At 34.4% G+C, this 9,024-nt stretch overlaps 1 non-coding gene across 1 annotated transcript; it reads right to left on the bottom strand.

Moving 5' to 3' along the window:
- Nucleotides 1–3,509: 3,509 nt before the first annotated feature.
- LOC117071629 lies at nt 3,510–3,616 on the bottom strand. Its single transcript, XR_004432397.1, has one exon. It is a non-coding gene; the product is annotated as a U6 spliceosomal RNA (small nuclear RNA).
- Nucleotides 3,617–9,024: the final 5,408 nt, after the last annotated feature.

Here is a 9,024-nt window from a genome sequence, read left to right as displayed (position 1 = left end):
TGCAGGTATAGTTTATCTTGTATGGTAAATTTGATGCAAGACAAAATTAATTAAAGAACCAGTCTCAAAGTTTTAATAACAGATTGTTAAAATAGGTGCATTATTAAACATAAACCAATGATTCTGCTTGCCAAAAGAAGCAATTCCATCTCATTTTATATACTATATTTTTAATGATTGCATAATAATCCTCAGCTCTGAGGAGCTGATATATGTGAGAACACCCAACAACTCTGTAGCTGAGTTAAATATAGGACCTGTGGGTTTTATCTGTGTTAAAGACACATGGAGCAAGAGATGCACATTTACATAAAAATGTATCTTTTAAAGGCCATACATTTTTTGCACACCTGTTTGTGTTCCTGATAGTTCTGAGACTGTTCAGCAGGTGTACTTCATCCTTAATGAGAAGGACCAGTTTATTTTAATACTAAGAAGAAGAGAGTAGAAACAGTGAGGAGATGGCAAAGGAAGAAATGGACTTAATCGCTTATGAAAATGTCATATTTAAGAAATCAGTATCTCCTATAAGTAGTGAGAAAATGGACTGCTTAATTAATAAGATGGCTAAACAAGAGTAGCTGCATGGAAAACAATTAGAGTGAATTGACTCTTTACATCATACCTCAGGATACATTCCAAAAGGATCTGAGAGTTGAGTGTTAAAAAATAAAATAAAATAAGTACTAAAAGAAAACATGGATTGATTGCCCTATAATTTGTGTCTGGGGAAAATTTTCCTAACTGTAATTTTAAATACAGAGGAAAAATGACAGATCTTATTAAATTTTTAAGAATGTTTTACATTTACAGTTTTTGCCCATTCAGTATGATATTGGCTGTGGGTTTGTCATAAATAGCTTTTATTATTTTGAGATACATTCCATCAATACCGAATTTATTGAGAGTTTTTAGCATGAAGAGCTGTTGAATTTTGTCAAAGACCTTTTCTGCATCTATTGAGATAATCATGTGGTTTTTGTCTTTGCTTCTGTTTATATGCTGGATTACGTTTATTGATTTGCGCATGTTGAACCAGCCTTGCATCCCAGCAGTGAAGCCCGCTTGATCATGGTGGATAAGATTTGTGATGTGCTGCTGGATTCGGTTTGCCAGTATTTTATTGAGGATTTTTGCATTGATGTTCATCAGGGATATTGGTCTAAAATTCTCTTTTTTTGTTGTATCTCTGCCAGGCTTTGGTATCAGGATGATGTTGGTCTCGTAAAATGAGTTAGGGAGGATTCCCTCTTTTTCTACTGATTGGCATAGTTTCAGAAGGAATGGTACCAGCTCCTCCTTGTACCGCTGGTAGAATTCAGCTGTGAATCCGTCTGGTCCTGGAGTTTTTTTGGTTGGTAGGTTATTAACTATTGCCTCAATTTCAGAGCCTGCTATTGGTCTATTCAGGGATTCAACTTCTTCCTGGTTTAGTCTTGGGAGAGTGTAAGTGTCCAGGAAATTATCCATTTCTTCTAGATTTTCTGGTTTATTTGCATAGAGGTGTTCATAGTATTCTCTGATGGTAGTTTGTATTTCTGTGGGGTCAGTGGTGATATCCCCTTTATCGTTTTTTATTGCATCTGTTTGATTCTTCTCTCTTTTCTTCTTTATTAGTCTTGCTAGCGGTCTATCAATTTTGTTGATCTTTTCAAAAAACCAGCTCCTGGATTCATTGATTTTTTGGAGGGTTTTTGTGTCTCTATCTCCTTCAGTTCTGCTCTAATCTTAGTTATTTCTTGCCTTCTGCTAGCTTTTGAATGTATTTGCTCTTGCTTCTCTAGTTATTTTAATTGCGATGTTAGTGTGTCAATTTTAGATCTTTCCAGCTTTCCCTTGTGGGCATTTAGTGCTATAAATTTCCCTCTACACACTGCTTTAAATGTGTCCCAGAGATTCTGGTATGTTGTATCTTTGTTCTCATTGGTTTCAAAGAACATCTTTATTTCTGCCTTCATTTCGTTATGTACCCAGTAGTCATTCAGGAGCAGGTTGTTCAGTTTCCACGTAATTGAGCGGTTTTGATTGAGTTTCTTAGTCCTGAGTTCCTGTTTGATTGCACTGTGGTCTGAGAGACAGTTTGTTATAATTTCTGTTCTTTTACGTTTGCTGAGGAGTGCTTTACTTCCAATTATGTAGTCAATTTTGGAATAAGTGCAATGTGGTGCTGAGAAGAATGTATGTTCTGTTGATTTGGGGTGGAGAGTTCTGTAGATGTCTATTAGGCCCGCTTGGTGCAGAATTGAGTTCAATTCCTGGATATCCTTGTTAACTTTCTGTCTTATTGATCTGTCTAATGTTGACAGTGGGGTGTTAAAGTCTCCCATTATTATCGTTTGGGAGTCTAGGTTTCTTTGTAAGTCTCTAAGGAGTTGCTTTATGAATCTGGGTGCTCCTGTATTGGGTGCATATATATTTAGGATAGTTAGCTCTTCCTGATGAATTGATCCCTTTACCATTATGTAATGGCCTTCTTTGTCTCTTTTGATCTTTGATGGTTTGAAGTCTGTTTTATCAGAGACTAGGATTACAACCCCTGCTTTTTTTTGTTTTCCATTTGCTTGGTAGATCTTCCTCCATCCCTTTATTTTGAGCCTATATATGTCTCTGCATATGAGATGGGTCTCCTGAATACAGCACACTGATGGGTCTTGACTCTTTATCCAATTTGCCAGTCTGTGTCTTTTAATGGGATCATTTAGTCCATTTGCATTTAAGGTTAATATTGTTATGTGTGAACTTGATCCTGTCATTATGATATTAGCTGGTTATTTTGCTCGCTAGTTGATGCAGTTTCTTCCTAACCTCGATGGTCTTTACATTTTGGCATGTTTTTGCAATGGCTGGTACCTGTTGTTCCTTTCCATGTTTAGTGCTTCCTTCAGGATCTCTTGTAGGGCAGGCCTGGTGGTGACAAAATCTCTAAGCATTTGCTTGTCTGTAAAGGATTTTATTTCTCCTTCACTTATGAAACTTAGTTTGGCTGGATATGAAATTCTGGGTTGAAAATTCTTTTCTTTAAGAATGTTGAATATTGGCCCCCACTCTCTTCTGGCTTGGAGAGTTTCTGCTGAGAGATCTGCTGTTAGTCTGATGGGCTTCCCTTTGTGGGTAACCCGACCTTTCTCTCTGGCTGCCCTTAACACTTTTTCCTTCATTTCAACTTTGGTGAATCTGACAATTATGTGTCTTGGAGTTGCTCTTCTCGAGGAGTATCTTTGTGGCGTTCTCTGTATTTCCTGAATTTGAATATTGGCCTGCCTTACTAGGTTGGGGAAGTTCTCCTGGATGATATCCTGAAGAGTGTTTTCCAACTTGGTTCCATTTTCCCCGTCACTTTCAGGCACACCAATCAGACGTAGATTTGGTCTTTTCACACAATCCCATATTTCTTGGAGGCTTTGTTCATTTCTTTTTACTCTTTTTTCTCTATACTTCTCTTCATACTTCATTTCATTCATTTGATCTTCAATTGCTGATACTCTTTCTTCCAGTTGATCAAGTTGGTTAAAATTATGGAATGCTTCGCAAATTTGCATGTCATTCTTGCGCAGGGGCCATGCTAATCTTCTCTGTATCGTTCCAATTTTAGTATATGTGCTGCTGAAGTGAGCACTCTATATATTATTATGGAGAAATGTCAGGTGAAAAAATATCAAGGTGGAAAACAATGTGAATGGTATGCCACTGTTGATCTAAGAAAGGGAATATATGAATATATACATATTTAAATTCTATTATAATATTTACATTACAACATCATAGAAATATAACATTTATATTATATAATAATAAAAAATAATAAAAAAGCATCAAGCTAAATATATAAAATTCCCTAGAAGAGGAAGGGATAAATAGAGAGGATTGGTTCTGAAACAGTGAACAATATAGTATCAATGTGTGCTCTTAGACCCTTGTCCTTAACTGCAATTTCTGACTAAATAAAAAACCTGGACATCTTAAGGAAATGGTTAATTTCAGGTCTAAGGTTTGAAACATAGAAAATAAACCTAGATCATCTTGAATACCAAAAAGCAATTTACTATCAAAGCCTATTCAGATTATCGCCAATAGGCTCAGGAAAAATATTAAATGGCTATCACTGGCCAAATGATATCAAATGGATATCATTATCCATAAATATAATGTATGCCATTAATTGAAGTACATGAAATGTGTTTACGTCCACCACTTTGTGTTGATTCAAAAAAGGAAGGAAGGAGGGAAGGAAGGAAGGAAGGAAGGAAGGAAGGAAGGAAGGAAGGAAAGAAGGAAGGAAGGAAAGAAGGAAGGAAGGAAAGAAGGGAAATGGGGAAAAAAACTCTTACTGTTCTTTGGAAGACACTAATGAACCAATTCACTTTTCTTTCTTTCTATTTTTATTTTTACATTTTTTGAGTCTCCCTCTGTCACCCAGGCTGGAGTGCAGTGGCGCGATCTCGGCTCACTGTAACCTCTGCCTCACAGGTTCAAGCTATTCCCTTGCCTCAGCCTCCCGAGTAGCTGAGATTATAGTCGCCTGCCACCACACCCAGCTTATTTTGGTATTTTTGGTAGAAACGGAGTTTCACCATGTTGGCCAGGCTAGTCTCGAACTCCTGACCTCAGGTGATAAACCCAACTCAGCCTCCCAAACTGCTGGGATTACAGGCGTGAGCCACTGTGTCCAGCCTCAATTCATTTTTTAAAATTACTAAATAAGGGAAAGGATGAAGGAATTATCCTTCTTTATTTTCATCAAAGAAAGATGTATTTGTTAAATTGCAACATTGAAATTTTGGTTAAAAATCTACAGCTCTTAAAAAAAAAAAAAGAAAGAAAAGCTGAGAAATAATGACTTAAGCATGCCACTAAAGTTAGAAAAACAAAAATTACAGGTTCTAAATCCTTGCAGAATCACCACACTGTCTTGCACAATGGTTGAACTAATTTACACTCCCACCAATAGTGTAAAAGAGTTTCAATTTCTCCACATCCTCTCCAGCATCTGTTGTTTCCTGACTTTTTAATGATTGCCATTCTAACTGGTGTGAGACGGTGTCTCATTGCAGTTTTGATTTGCATTTCTCTAATGACCAGTGATGATGAGCTTTTTATCATATGTTTGTTGACTTCATGAATGTCTTCTTTTGAGAAGTGTTTGTTCATATCCTTCACCCACTTTTTGTTAGGGTGTTTGTTTTTTTCTTGTAAGTTTGTTTAAGTTCTTTACAGATTCTGGATATTAGCCCTTTGTCAGATAGATAGATTGCAAATCTTTCTCCCATTCTGTAGGTTGCCTGTTCACTCTGATGATAATTTCTTATGCTGTGCAGAAGCCTTTTAGTTTACTTATATCCCATTTGTCAATTTTGTCTTTTGTTGCCATTGCTTTTTGTGCTTTAGTCCATTACTGGATATATACCCAAAGGATTATAAATCATTCTACTATAAGTACACATGCACAAGCAGGTTTATTGCAGCACTGTTCACAATAGCAAGGACTTGGAACCAACCCAAATGCCCATCAGTGATAGACTGGATAAAGAAACCGTGGAATACTATGCAGCCATAAAAAAGAATGAGTTTAGATCCTTTGCAGGGACATGGATGAAGCTGGAAACCATCATTCTCAGCAAGCTAACACAGGAACACAAAACCAAACACCATACATTCTCACTTGTAAATGGGAGATGAACAATGAGAACACAGGGACACAGGCAGGGGAACATAACACACGGGGGCCAGTCAGGGGGTGGGACTAGGGGAGGGACAACATTAGGAGAAATACCTAATACAGATAATGGGTTGATGGGTGCAGCAAACCACCATGACACATGTATACCTATGTAACAAGCTGCACGTTCTGCACATGTATCCCAGAACTTAAAGTATAATATATATTAAAAAAAAAGAAAAAGAAAAATTAATTGCACGGAGAGTTGAAGGAGATAATAAACCTAAAACCCAAAACCTCCAAAAACAAAAACAAAAACAAAATACATTAGCGATGATCTACACTGCAGGGACAAAACTTTTCAGGAGTAAATATAAAATGAAAGGACTAATAAAATGAAAAGACACACAGGCAGTAAATATTTTATTTTAATGATATTATACATATATATATATATAATCAGGCCAGTAAAAAAATATTGAAAATAAATATTATGGCACAAAAAAGGAAAAAATAGTGAAGTAATGCTTTTTGAATTACATTGATACATTTTATTGTAAAAAGAGAAAAACTTGTACCTATGGATTTTGTTGCAGTAATGAAAAATATTACAGTTAATAACAAGGGGCAATTAAAATTTTAAAGAAAACATTTAAAAAGGAGAAAAAATTTTTACTTTAAAGCTATTATCAAATTCCATGTAACATTTCAGGTTTAAATGAAATTTTTTCACTTCACAAAAGTAACCTTACACCTAGCACTTCACACTTTATTTCACTATTTAAAATTTTAAACAAAATAAGGACTCCAAGTGTAACCTAGAATGACAGAAATGAAATAACTTGAGCTCTATGCCTTATCATTATTTATCTTGAACCTGCTGTATAACAGGAACATGTAAACCATTGCAATTGGGATCACAAATTGTCTGAAATAAGATGTAATAACTCTAAACTCTTATGAATCTATTCTCCGAATGAAGTCATTTTACTAAATCTACATGTGTCACAGGTAGACTGTACAGGTTACCCTATTACCTTCCAGGCCAAAAACAATGTTTAATGATGCAAATAGTAAGCACATAGTAATTTGGAATTTTCTGTGTTTTTAAAATTCAACAGTAACCACAGCAATCATTTAGATGGTAGGACCACAAAGTAATTTTTAATAGAGGAGTATTTTATCACTGATATTGTTTAGGATTGCCAATCCATGATGATAATAAAAAGCACATCAACTTTTTGTCAGTTTTATCTAGTGTTTTATCTTCTGCAAACCATGCTTTTTCTTGTATCCAGGCAAGACCACTCCCACAACTCCATTTACTATATGCTGCTGCTGCAAATAAAAATACTTTATAAACTAGTAAAATGGAAAAATAAATTTCACAAAGTGAAGTCATGAATAAATAATATTAGGAATAAAAAAGATAGATACAACTATATATATCTCATAGCAGTTAAAAAGATAACAATACTCTGAACTGCATGACAAAAAATTTGAAAATTTAAATGTAATAAAAAATATCCCAGTAAAATACAGCTTCTGAAAACTAAGAAAGAAAAAGAACACTTTGATAGGAAATTAAATTAAATGCTAATTTTTTTCACACTAATCATTCAGGGTTAATGACAATTTATGCCAGATCTTCAAAGTACTAGTCACTCCAGTTCTTCAGCTAACTTTTCCAGAAGATTCAAAAGGAGAAACCTCCCAGGTCATTCCCTGGGATCAGTATAACTTTGAAACCAAACTCATCAGTATAAGAAAAAGAAAAGAATAGCATTATTTGTGAATATAAATGCAAAATATTAACAAACTGAATATAGAAGTGTATAAGAAAATGTATCATGACCAAGTAGAATTTAACCCAATATAAGAGTTATTTGATTATAAGGAAAATATCCCTACATCATATGCAAAAATGTTTTAAGAAAATTCAACATGTATTTATGATTTTTAAAAATATGCTTAGCAAACTAAGAATAAGAGATAACTTCCTTAAAAGGTACTACTATGGTTTGAATATTTATGCCCTCCAAAACTCATGTTGAAATTTAATCCCCAGTGTGACAGTATTGAGAGGTGGGGCCTTTAACAGATGACTGGTTCTTTTTTTTAATTCTTAATTTTTGTGGGTACATGGTGTATATATTAGATCATGAGGGCAAAGCCCTCATGAATGGATTAATCCATTTATTGATTATTAATGGGTTAATCAATTAATAGGTTATCATGGGAGTGGCACTGGTGACTTTATAAGAAGAGGAGATACCTGAGCTAGCACATGCAGCCCCTTCACCGTGTGCTGATCTGCACTACCTCAGGACTTTACAGAGTCCCATTAGCAAGAAGGCCCTCACCAGAGGTGGACCCTTGATGTCAGACTTCCCGGTCCCCGTAACTGCAAAATATACATTACTTTATAAAATAAATTACCCAGTTTCTGGTATTCTGTTGTAAGCAAGAAAGAACAGAATAAAACAGCTACCTATAAAAAACCTATAGAAAATGTCATTTTTTAATATGGAAACTTCGAAAACACACCCTTAAAAATTAGATACAAGTCAAAAATGCATGCTATAACCACACTAACAGATCTTAATAGTAAAGTAATCAGATGAGAAATGAAGCTAAGTACCTGAGAATGGAGGGGGTAGAAATAAAACGGTCATTATGTATGATTGTCTACGTTGAAACCCCCTAAAAAAAAACTATGAATAGATCATTAAAAAATAAGTTCAGCAAAATGAAAAGATACAAGGTAAATATTCCAAAACCAATTCAAATGTTTTGCATCAGTAACAAAATAATCATAATTAGCTATCATTTACAATAACAAAAATTATATATTAATGAGGACAAAATAACCAAGCATATTTAGATCCTTTGTGGAGGAAGTTATAAAATTTATTGAAAGATCTTAATGAAGAACTAATAAATGGAGAGATATGCTATGTTTATTGATAGAAAAACTTAATATCATAAAGATACAGATTTTCCATATATGTATATATATTCAATGCAATTCATATAAAAATCTCAACAATATTATTTAAAGAAACTTCACAAGATGATTTAAAATTTGTTGGAAGAACAAAGCGTCAAGTATAGCCAAAATATTCCTAAACAGGATTAATGTGGAAAATTAACCCACCAAGGTTTCAAGAATTATCATAAATTTCAAGCATTTAGTATAGTTTGATGTTTAAATAATGGTAAACAAAGAGATCAATGGGGCTAAATAGCCAATGTATAGATACATGCTTAGACACGGAACTTTAATAGATGATAAATGTGAATATAGGATAATGCCCTAAAAGATGCTCAATCAGTTATTTATGTGGGAGAAAAAAATTGAATCCAAC

The sequence above is a fragment of the Trachypithecus francoisi genome, unplaced genomic scaffold (genome assembly GCF_009764315.1).
Source record: "Trachypithecus francoisi isolate TF-2019V2 unplaced genomic scaffold, Tfra_2.0 Lachesis_group3, whole genome shotgun sequence".
Taxonomy (NCBI): domain Eukaryota; kingdom Metazoa; phylum Chordata; class Mammalia; order Primates; family Cercopithecidae; genus Trachypithecus; species Trachypithecus francoisi.
This window is presented reverse-complemented; position numbering and strand designations above follow the sequence as displayed.